Source organism: Giraffa tippelskirchi, chromosome 3, assembly GCF_054371585.1.
Source record: "Giraffa tippelskirchi isolate mGirTip1 chromosome 3, T2T-mGirTip1v1.2.pri, whole genome shotgun sequence".
Classification (NCBI taxonomy): Eukaryota; Metazoa; Chordata; class Mammalia; order Artiodactyla; family Giraffidae; genus Giraffa; species Giraffa tippelskirchi.
This window is the reverse complement of record NC_137277.1, coordinates 65,912,688-65,925,161: the sequence shown is the minus strand read 5'-3', so window position 1 is coordinate 65,925,161 and position 12,474 is coordinate 65,912,688. Positions and strand designations below refer to the sequence as shown.

The window sequence follows — 12,474 nt, the reverse complement described above, 5'->3', positions numbered from 1 at the left end:
CACCAGGGCATTTGCCAGAGCCTGTTTTCTGGGGGTGAAGACACCTCAACCTCAGGGGTGATGCCAGCTACTGGAGTCACAATTCCAATGCTCCAAGCCCACACAACCATACTCCAGTGCTCGGTGGGTGATTGTTGTCGTTCTGGATCTTTTGCAGAGGCTGGATGTTACCAGTTACACAACTGTAGGGTGTTTTAGTTCAGGCCCCCTGCTTGTGATAGCACTGACTCTGAGCCAGAATCTCTATCCTTGATGCAGCAGATGCTCCATTTTCACATGTTGAGATGTACATTCTGATGCTTGTTTTACTGTATAGAGAATATGATTTGTTTCCTATTTTTAATATGTCTTTCATCTGGAGCATGCCTTTTGCTTCCAAGAGTTATCAGTGATTCACTGATTTCATGTGCTGGGGAAAAATAAAGGAAGAATTCCATAGGGATGGCTGAACACACTGCATAGAATGTAGATTGGGTTATTAGCAGCCTAAAATCAATTATTTTAGCTTTGGCAATAGCTATTGGTTATCAAAATTTGGTCCAGGAAACTTTAGGACTATTTCAGCAGGGTTTTCTATCAGGAAGCTTCCACAAGCTTCTTATCGTTTTCCTTCAGAAGGTGGATAGAATGAAAAGCAGTCACAGGAAACTAATCAAATTGATCATATGGACCACAGACTTGTCTAACTCAATGAAATTATGAGCCTTGCCATGTAGGGCAACCTAAGACAGATGGGTCATGGTGGAGACTTGTGACAAAACGTGGTCCACTGGAGAAGGGAATGGCAAACTAATTCAGTATTCTTGCTTTGAGAACCCCATGAACATTATGAAAAGGCAAAAAGATAGGACACTGAAAGATTAACTCTCCAGGTTGGTAGGTGCCCAATATGCTACTGGAGATCAGTGGAGAAATAATGCCAAAAAGAATAAAGAGATGGAGCTAAAGCAAAAACAATGCCCAGTTGTGGACCTGACTGGGGATGGAAGTAAAGTTCGATGTTATAGAGAGGAATATTGCATAGGAACCTATGTTAGGTCAATGAATCAAGGTAAATTAGAAGTGGCCAAAGAGGAGATGGCAAGAGTGAACATCGACATTTTAGGAATCAGTGAACTAAAGTGGAGTGGAATGGAAAATTTAATTCAGATGACCATTTTATCTACTACTGTGGGCAAGAATCCCTTAGAAGAAAAGGAGTAGCCATCATAGTCAATAAAAGAGTCTCAAATGCAGTACTTGTTTGCAATCTTAAAAATGACAGAATGATCTCTGTTCGTTTCCAAGGCAAACCATTCAATATCACAGTAATACAAGTCTATGCCCCAACCAGTAATGCTAAAGAAGCTGAAATTGAGTGGTAATGTTAGGTAGTTAGAATAGGAAACAGGAGTCCAAAATAGCGGTGGCTAAAAGACAAGGAAGGGAAAAGCCTGCGAAAATAGAACAAAAGAAGGTCCGAGGACTGGAGTGAGAACTTCAGGTAGAAAAGCACTCCTGGCTAAGCCCAATTTGCATAGGGTAGGCCCAGAGGGAAGACAAAAACAAAAAAGAGGAGCCAAAGCTCTCTCTCTCTCTCTCTCTCCTGCAGGCTGGGGCGTTCTTCTCTTCACGTCTTTGGGTCCGCATGCCCTCACGCTTCCAGGATGGATTTTCCTGCTAAGAGCTGTAACACTGATTTGTCTAAGAGCTAAAACACGGTCTGTTTGAGACCTGAGAGCTATAACACAGTCTGTCCAAGACACGAGAGCTGTGACCTGCCGAGGGCTCTAATGTCCGTCACTCCAAATCTTTGTTGTGACGAGACAGAACTGAGGAGCATACACTCGCCTGACAGCTATGGTGCCGTGTCTCGGATTTAACCTGACTGAAACAAGCTTGACGTGGCCCCCCGCAAGGAGGAGGCCAAGCACAGCAGGAGCCCAACTCAGTGAAAGCTCCTGTGGTTAAAGCGGAACTTGAAGAAAACCCAGCGCAAGGGAAGTGACAAGAAGCCCATTGTGCTGGAAACCGGGACACCAAAAAATGAACTCAGCAGAAAGCTCAAGTGGCTCAGTCTCAGATTCCAGAAGGACTCCAGTTAAGGTAGGAGGCCCTCGCTCCTATGGCTGGAGGGACACATGCCTAACAAAATCTTAAGTCCTTTACAATCTCTTGTTTCTTGTTTCCTTGAATCCCCTGTGAACAGGCGGGCGGCAGTGGGTGCATTTGAGGGACTCTGGAGAGATTACTCCTCAGTATGTCCCTAAGGTACTATCTGCTGGGCCCCAGTAGCTGTTACCCAAGCTGGTGGGGGTTCCTCTGTCCTTACTCTTCTCTGTGCCAAGGATCAGGCCAATGAAAACTATGAGCACTGGTCAGATATTTAGCAGATTTTCCGGCAGGCTATGAAGGGGATCTCTTGGCACGTTTTTCCCACTGCTTTTTCCTCCTGTCCTTCAACTCTCTCCCAGGACTCAAGCCCAGCCAAAATCCATGAAGTTCAGGCTCTGATGTCTTATTGCAAAAATTCAGTAAGAGACAAAGCGATAAGTAAGAGATGGGATTTGTTAGGATTCAGAGAGAAGCCCACACTTGAGGGTGTGGGCCATTGTCAAGGGCAAGGGCTCAGGCCATGGAATGTGGTCTGATTAGGTTTTGCGAGAGGGGTGAATTCATATGCTAATGAGTGGGCGGATCATCCCAACCATTGGGGAACCACCTACTCCTCCCTCTTTTGACAGTGCCTTAGAGCTGTCCTGCCACCTCTGTGTGTGTCTGTTGGCTTATAGATTGGGGATTAAGGTTTACTTGAATTTGATTTGTCATCTTGGACCCAACTGATTTTAATTGGTTTACATTATGCCCTTGTGCTATGTCATTCTTTCAAAGGTTGTGCTCTGCCTCTTTCCTTCCTGTTTCATGCTCCTTTCCTCAGCCCCATCCGGGCCCAAAATGTTGCCTCTACAACCTTCTAGAGGGACAACCAGAAAATAGCTGGCCTTGGGAGGGAAATACTGTATAATATCCAACCCCTTAATCCTACCTAGAACTGGCCTTACTGGAGATCTTTGGGACACCCAACTCCAGTCCGGGGGTCCCAGGAGGTCGTCGTCACGCCTCGACCTGCCCAGGGGCCCAATTCTCAGGAGGCCGTCACGCCTCGACCTGCCCAGGGATTTGATCTCCTAGGAGGCTGTCATGCCTCAGCCTGCCTGGAGATCTACACCCTGACCTGGGGACACCTGGCTCTCAGGTTGGAACAGTTCTGGGTAGGATAAGCTTCAGAAAGACTCACCCCTAAGGAAGTCCACCCATGAAAATTGAAGGAGGCTCTATTAGTTTTCTTCTTTTTCTCCCTGTCATGACTGTCTTTCAGATGAGAAATAACCAATCCACCCCCGGCAGACACCCTTGAGATGCATCCTTGATAACTGGAAGCTGTTCAATCCTCTAACTCTGAGGAGGAGTCACTTAAAATTCATTTGTGCCACTGCATGGCCACAGTATCCACTGGGGGACGAGGAACACTGGCCTGAGGATGGGAGTTTAAATTATAATACCATCCTGCAGCTAGAATTATTCTGCAAAAGACAAGGAAAATGGACAGAGATCCCCTATGTCCAAATTTTCTTTTGACTAAGAGATATGAAGGAACTCTGTCTTAAGAATGGGATTGTTGTATGCCCTAAAAGTGATCCTACTAGGCAGATGGTGTTAGGCACGGCAACCAAGAGAAGGAAACCCCCCGTAAAGGCTCATCTCCCATGCCCCCAAAGAGACTAGATCCTCCCACAGCTCCCGAGTTGTCTGGTGCTTCTTCCTTGTATCCAAACGTGCCCCCATCTCAGGGAGCACCCCCTCCACAAAAGCCAGCTTGAGTATGTCCCTTAGTTGAAACTGGAGGAGAATTTGGACCAACCTGGGTCCATAAGCCCTTCTCCCTCTTAGAACTAAGACAGATCAAACAAGACCTGGGAAGCTATACAGATGACCCAGACAAATATATAGATACGTTCCAACACATTACCTTGGCCTTTGACTTTATGTGGAAGGACATCATGGTCATATTTAGTCAAACTTTATCTGACCCTGAACATACTAGGGTCTTAAAGGAAGCCCGAAGGTATGCAACAGGGCTTCACATGTCAAGTGATATATACCCAGTAGGGGAAACTGCAGTCCCCTCCTCCGATCCTAATTGGAATTATAACGACCCTGAGCACATCTGGGAAAGAGATCATTTTCTAATCTGTGTGAAGGCAGGACTGAAAGCAGCCCAACAAAAAGTATTCAGCTATGCCCGGGTCTCGGCAATAACTCAGGAGCCCAACAAGAACCCCATTTCCTTTCTGGAAAGGCTAAAAGAGGCCCTCCAAAACTTTACCAATCTGGACTTAGACTCTTACGAGGGACAGGTGATTTTAAAGGACAAATTCCTGTCTCAATGTGCATCAGACATCAGAATTAAGTTACAACAGCTACAGCAGCAGGACCTTGCTGCCTCTTTAGACGAGATGGTCCAGACAGCCACCAATACCTTTTATAACAGAGAACAGGAGAAGGAGGCCAAGGCCCAGGAGAGGGAGAGAAGGAAAGAGACAAAGCATGCCCAGATACTGGCCGCCCTTCAGGGAAGCCCTACGGCAAACCCCGAGTCCTTGAAGGACAAGGCACGAGGCAAATGCCTAATCTGTAGACAGGCGGTCATTGGGCCAAAGAGTGTCCAAACCGTGACAAGTCTCCTACAACAGCTTGCCACAAATGCCATCAACTGGGACATTGGGCAGCACTCTGCCTTCAGGACCCAAAAGCCTCAAGGTCAAGCGCCAAACCTTCCCTCATGATGGTTCAACAGGACTGAAGCGGCCCGCTCCACCCAGCCCACCTGTCACAGATAACCATCATGCGGCTGGAGCCAAGGGTGCAACTGGATGTGGCAGGTAGGTCCGAGAATTTCTTGGTTGACACAGGGGCTACCTATTCTGTCTTGATCTCCTACTCTGGAGACTTCTCCTCCCAAACCTGTACCATTTTGGGTGCTACAGAAAAAGCAACTACTAAAAGATTAACCCAAACATTTTGTTGCTGGGATGGACAAATATTTTCCCAACAGTTTCTGGTGGTTCTTGAGTGTCCTACTCCCTTACTGGAAGAGATATACTCACTAAACTGAGGACCACACTTGTGATGGGAAGCTTTTCAGCCCCTAGGGCCCTACAGCTTCTGATTACTACTGAAGAACCCATTACACCTTCTCCAATAGAGAGGGACCAAAAACTATGGGAGGACAAAATTAACCCCCAGGTGTGGGATCAGGGAATTCCTGGACGAGCCCACCAAGCTGGACAGATCATCATTGTCCTCTGAGATCCCACTAGGTTTCCTAACCGAAAACAATATCCCCTCAAAAGAGAGGCTCAGGAGGGACTACAGCATTTAATAAATAAATTCCTTGCTTGTGGGCTATTGGTCCCCACCAGTCCGCCATGTAACACCCTAATCCTCTCAGTAAAGGAAAAGGACGGAACCTGGCGAATGGTTCAAGATCTCCAGATCATAAATGAAGCTGTAGTCCCCCTCCATCCCACAGTACCCAATCCCTATGTAATCTTGGGTGAAATACCACCCAGTGCCAAGTGGTTTACAGTCTTGGAACTCAAAGATGCATTTTTTTTTGCATACCACTGGCTAAAGAATCCCAATATCTTTTTGCCTTTGAGTGGGAGGCCCCATGAGAAAAACACCAACAGATGACTTGGACAATATTACCTCAGGGGTTCAGAGCTAGCCCCCACTTGTTTGGACAGTGGGGATCTCTTAGATCTGGACCTGGGACCTAATGGGAAAATATTACAATACGTAGATGACCTACTAATCTGCTCTCCAGGTGAGAAAAATGCCCAACGACATGCAATTCAGATTCTAAACTTTTTGGCAGAAAGGGGATATAAAGTCTCCAGTGCTAAGGCACAGATGGTCAAGACAAAGGTCACTTACCTGGGAGTTCAGATTACACACAGGTGTAGGAGGCTGTCCTCTGATCGGGTACAAGGAATCCTCCAGTTGCCCTCCCCCACGACTCGAAAACAATTGCGAGCTTTCCTGGGGCTAACTGGATATTGTAAAATCTGGATACCCAACTATGGTCTAATTGCCCAGCCCTTATATGAAAGTTTAAAGGGAGGGGATGATTCAACCCCACTGATGTGGGGAACTCCTCTAAAGAAGGCAGAGGCTACATTAAAACAAGCCTTAGCTCAGACACCTGCCTTGAGGTTGCCAGACCCAGAAAAAGCATTTCAACTTTATGTCCATGAAAGAGAGGGAATAGCCTTGGGAGTGTTAACTGAAAGGTTGGGGTCTGAGCCCCAGCCTGTAGCTTACTTATCTAAGAGGCTTGATCCAACAGCCCAAGGCTGGCTCCCCTGCCTTCAAAATCTTGCAGCTTTTGCAATCATGATAGAAGATGCTTTAAAACTCTCCTTTGGGGACAAACAAACTACTTTTCCCAGCTACCAAGTAAAACAACTTCTAAATGGGAGAAGCCATTTATGGATGTCTGATCAAAGAATCCTCAGATATCAAGTAATGCTGATAGAAAATCCAGGCCTCACTATATCCCCTTGTGAGGTTCTTAACCCAGCCACCCTCCTGCCTACCCCCGAGGGCTCTCTCCCCTTTCACTCTTGTCTAGAAACCTTGGACCACTGGACAAAACCCCGAGAGGGATTGTTGGAAGATCCTCTGACCAGTCCTTTGGAAATCTGGTACACTGATGGAAGCAGCTTTGTCTTAGACAGAAAAAGAAGAACCGGATATGCAGTAGTTTCCAGTTTTGAGATGGTAGAGGCTAAGCCTCTGCCACCAGGTACTTCAGCCCAGTTAGCTGAGCTCATAGCCCTGACTTGAGCTTTAGAACTGGGAAAATGAAAATGAATATCCATTTACACTGACTCTAAGTATGCCTTTCTGGTGCTACATCCACATGCAGCTATTTGGAAAGAAAGGGGCCATTTAACCACTCGAGAATCCCCAATCAAATATGGTGATCAAATTCTTAGACTCTTGGGGGCAGTCCATCTGCTCACTTAGGTTTCAGTCTCCCACTGTAAAGGACACCAAAAAGGGAGGACAGAAGTGGCACGAGGGAACCAAGCAACTGATCAGGAAGCAAAGAGAGCAGCATTACAGAACAATGACCTAATAGGGATTGCCACCTTAATTCCACAGACTAATTTGCCAGAAACTTCTTCATATACTGAAGGTGAGACTCTTAAAGCTAAGAGTGAGGGCTTTCAAGAAGATCATACAGGGTGGTTGCAAAAGGAGGGACTCCTTTTTCTGCCTGGAAACCTCCAGTGGAAGTTGGTTAACTCCTTACATACAACCACTCATTTAGGAGAAAAGGCCCTCCAAAGATTACTAGAAAGGTCCTTCAGAGGAACAGGCTTCCAAACAACTATAAGGCAAGTGGTCTCCTCTTGTCCCACTTGCCAATTAAACAATCCCCAAGGAGCTCGAAGACTCCAGCTGGCCCAGCCTGTCCAATGACGTGGGAACTATCCAGGAGAGGCCTGGCAGATGGACTTCACCCAGATGCCAGTTTCTCAAGGGTATAAATACCTATTAGTCATGATAGAGACATTCACAGGATGGATTGAAGGCTTTCCCATCCAGACTGAGAAGGCTGAGGAGGTAGTAAAAAAAAAAAAAAAACTGCCCCATGAAATCATTCCAAGATTTGGTCTGCTCAGGTCATTACAAAGTGACAATGGGACATCATTTACTTCTAAGGTCACCCAAGGGGTCTCTGAAGCATTAGACATTACTTATTATCTCCATTGTGCCTGGAGGCCTCAGTCTTCAGGAAAAGTAGAAAGAGCCAACCAATTCTTAAAATCAGTGATAAAAAAGATAACCCAGGAGACCTCCCTGGGCTGGAAGGAGGCTTTACCAATAGTCCTCCTCCGCACCTGTATTGCCTCTAAGGAACAGGTTGGTCTTTGTCCTTATGAGATGCTATATGGGAGACCTTTTGTTTATGTGGATGACCTCTTCCTAGATCCAGAGGTTCAGAACCTCCAGTCTTATACCATGGCCATTGGGCAATTCCAACAGGATATATACTTGTGGAATATGAACCAAGACCCAAAAGATTCTAAGGAGTCACCACTATATGCTCCACAGATCCAAGTCCTAATTAAAGTCTGGAAAGATGGGTCCCCAAAGGCTCACCTCCAGCCCACATGGAAGGGCCCCTACCCTGTAATACTTTCTACCCCCACAGCAGTCAAGGTACCAGGACATGACTCTTGGATTCACTACTCATGAGTGAAGCTGTGGACGAAAACAGAAGAGGACACTCAATACACCTGTGAGCCCCTGGGAGATCTCAGATAGCTATTCAGAACTACAAAGGAGTGCCATTCTAATGAACACCCCCAAAATCTGGTTTCTGGGGATAAGATTTCTCAGGATAGCTCTAAAGAGCCAACACAGCTTGACAGAGATTGTACTCCAAAACAGACAGGAGATAGATCTTCTGATCCCTGAACAAGAAGGGACTTGAGCCATCCTGGTGATGTGAATTTGAAATTGGCTAATGCCCCTACTAGTCCTTGTTACACCATAGTGATGCTGCTTATGATTGTTCCATGCATTATCAATTGTCTAACCTGTTTTGTCTCTGCCAAGGTCAACAAGCTACAACATGGCAGTGCCAGTTCAACAAAGATATAAAACTACAGCCGACCACGGAAAATATCACTCACTCCTTAGATGCACCTCGCTATAAGGACTCTGAGGCCTGAGACTAGCAAGAGGCGGAGGCCCAATACCCCTCACCGTCCCAGTTCAGCAGGAAGTAGCCAAAAAGACCTCGATGCCCCTATTCCCAAAGAATTGGGCCTCCCATCTCTTGAGGGGGAATGTTAGGTAGTTAGAATAGGAAACAGGAGTCCAAAATGGCGGTGGCTGAAAGAGAAGGAAGGGAAAAGCCTGCAAAAATAGAACAAAGTAAGGTCAAAGGAAGGTGCGAGGACCGGAGTGAGAACTTCAGGTAGAACAGCACTCCTGGCTAAGCCCAATTTGCTTAGGGTAGACCCAGGGGGAAGAAAAAAACATATAAAAAGAGGACCCAAAGCGCTCTCTCTCTCTCTCCCGCGTGCTGAGGCCTTCTTCTTTTCACGTCTTTGGGTCGGCATGCACTCACACTTCGAGGATGGATTTTCCTGCTATTATCTAAATAAAAGAGCTGTAACACTGAGCTATAACACTGATTCATCTAAGAGCTGTGACACGGTCTGCTTGAGACCTGAGAGCTGTAACATGGTCTGTCCGAGACCCGAGAGCTGTGAGCCACTGAGGGCTCTAAATGTCCGTCACTCCAAATCTTTGTTGTGACGAGACAGAACCAGGAGCATACACTCGCCTGACAGTTCTATGAAGACCTACAAGACCTTCTAGAACTAACAGCCAAAAAAACAGAAAAAAAATGTCCTCTTCATCATAGGGGACTGGAATGCAAAAGTAGGAAGTCAAGAGATACCTGGAGTAACAGGCAAATTTGGCCTTGGAGTACAGAATGGAGCAAGACAAAGGCTAATAGAGTTCTGCCAAGAGAACACACTGGTCATAGCAAACACCCTCTTCCAACAATACAAGAGAAGACTCTACACATGGACATCACCAGATGATCAACACTGAAATCAGATTGATTATATTCTTTGCAGCCAAAGATGGACAAGCTCTACACAGTCAGCAAAAACAAAATGGGGAGATATGACTATGGCTCAGATCGTATATTCCTTATTGCCAAATTCAGACTTAAATTGAAGAAAGTAGGGAAAACCACTAGACTGTTTAGGTGTGACCTAAATCACATCCCTTATGTTTATACAGTGGAAGTGAGAAATAGATTCAAGGGATTAGATCTGATGGACAGAGCGTCTGAAGATCTATGGATGGAGGTTTGTGACATAGTACTGGAGGCAGTGATCAAGACCATTTCCAAGAAAAAGAAATGCAAAAAGCAAATTGGTTGTCTGAGGAGGGCTTACAAATAGCGGTGAAAAGACAGGAAGTGAAAAGCAAAGGAGAAAAGGAAAGATATACCCATTTGAATGCAGAGTTCCAAAGAATAGCAAGGAGAGATAAGAAAGCCTTCCTCAGGGATCAGTGCAAAGAAATAGAGGAAAACAATAGAATGGGAAAGGCTAGAGATCTTTCCAAGAAAATTAAAGATACCAAGGAAATATTTTATGTTATTATGGGCACAATAAAGTATAGAAGTGGTATGGATGTAACAGAAGCAGAAGACATTAAGAAGAAGCAGCAAAAGTACACAGAAGATCTATACAAAAAAGATCTTCAAGATCCAGACAACCACAATGGTGTGATCACTCATCTAGAGCCAGACATCCTGGAATGTGAAGTCAAGTGGGCCTTAAGTAGCATCACTACAAACAAAACTCGTGGAGATGATGGAATTCCAGTTGAGTTATTTCAATTCCTAAAAGATGATGCCGTGAAAGTGCTGCACTCAATATGCCAGCAAATTTGGAAAACTCAGCAGTGGCCACAGGACTGAAAAAGGTCAATCTTCATTCTAATCGCAAAGAAAAGCAATGCCAAAGAATACTAAAACTACTGCACAATTGCACTCATCTCACACGCTAGTGAAGTAATGCTCAAAATTCTCCAAGTCAAGCTTCAACAGTATGTGAATTGTGAACTTCCAGATGTTCCAACTGGATTTAGAAAAGGCCAAAGAACCAGAGACCAAATTGCCAACATCTGCTGGATCATCGAGAAAGCAAGCAAATTCCAGAAAAACATCTACCTATGCTTTACTGACTATGCCAAAGCCTTGGACTGTGTGAATCACAAGAAACTGTGGAAAATTCTTAAGAAATGGAACTACCAGACCACCTTACCTGCCTCCTGCGAAATCTGTATGTAGGTCAGGAAGCAACAGTTAGAACTGGACATGGAACACACTGGCTCCAAATAGGAAAAGGAGTAAGTCAAGGCTGTATATTGTCACCCTGCTTATTTAACTTATATGCAGAGTACATCATCCTAATGCCAGGCTGGATGAAGCACAAGCTGCAATCAAGATTGCTGGGAGAAATATCCTAACTTCAGATTTGCAAATGACATCACCCTTATGTCAGAAGGTGAAGAGGAACTAAAAAGCCTCTTGATGAAGATAAAAGAAGAGAGTGAAAAAACTGGCTTAAAACTCAACATTCAAAAAACTAAGATCATGGCATTCAGTCCCATTATTTCATGGCAGATGGTGAAACAATGGAAACAGTGATGGATGTTATTTTGGGGGGCTCCAAAATCACTGCAGGTGGTGACTACAGCCATGAAATTAAAAGATGCTTGCTCTTTGGAAGAAAAGGTATGAACAACCTAGACAGCATACTAAAAAGCAGAGACATTACTTTGCAGACAAAAGTCCGTATAGTGAAAGATATGATTTTTCCAGCAGTCATGTATGAATGTGAGAGTTGGACTATAAAGAAAGCTGAGTGCCAAAGAAGTGATGCTTTTGAACTGTGGTGTTGTAGAAGACTCTTGAGAGTCTCTTGGACTACAATGATATCAAACCAGTCAATCTTAAAGGAAATCGGTCCTGAGTATTCATTGGAAGGATCGAGCTGAAGCTGAAACTCTAATACTTTGGCCACCTGATGTGAAGAACTGACTCACTGGAAAAGACTCTGAATGTAGTAAAGATTGAAGGCAGAAGGAGAAGGGGAGCACAGAGGATGAGATGGTAGGATGGCATCACTGACTCAATGGACATGAGTTTGAGCAAGCTCGTGGAGTTGGTGATGGACAGGGAAGCCTGGCTTGCTGCAGTCCATGGGGTCACAAAGAGTTGGACATGACTGAGCGACTGAACTGAACTTAGTTGGATTTTCTAGAGGCAATATGTCATATATCACATAGATTACATATAGACAAGTAGAGTTCAGCCATCTTCGGTTTTTTTTTCTTTTGGAGTATAATTGATTTACCATGTTGTGTTAGTTTCTGCTGTACAGCAAAAGGGAATCATTTATACATATACACATATTCATTCCTTTTAAGATTCTTTCCCGTATAGGCCATTACAAAGTATTGAGTACGGTTCTCTGTGCTATACAATAGATCCTTATTAGTTATCTATTGTATACGTAGTTGTGTATATTAATATATGTTAATCTCTATCACACAATTTATCCCTCCCTCATTCCCCCTAGTAACCCTAAGTTTATTTCCTACATCTGTCACTCTATTTCTGTTTTGTAGATAAGTTTACTTGCACTCTTTTTATTTTAGATTCCACATAAAAGCAGTATCATAATGATATTTGTCTTCGTCTGACTTAGTCAGTATGACAATCTCTGGGTCCATCCATGTTGCTGCAAATGGCATTATTTCATTTTTAATGGTTGAGTAATATTCCATTGTGGGCTTTCCAGGTGGCTCAGCAGGTAA

At 44.6% G+C, this 12,474-nt stretch overlaps 1 long non-coding RNA gene across 1 annotated transcript; it reads left to right on the top strand.

The window, feature by feature from the left end:
• The first annotated feature begins 1,883 nt into the window (after nucleotides 1-1,883).
• LOC145541756 (uncharacterized) lies at nucleotides 1,884-7,698 on the top strand. Its single transcript, XR_014079259.1, has 3 exons — nucleotides 1,884-2,085; nucleotides 3,359-4,922; nucleotides 5,870-7,698. It is a non-coding gene; the product is annotated as an uncharacterized LOC145541756 (long non-coding RNA).
• Nucleotides 7,699-12,474: the final 4,776 nt, after the last annotated feature.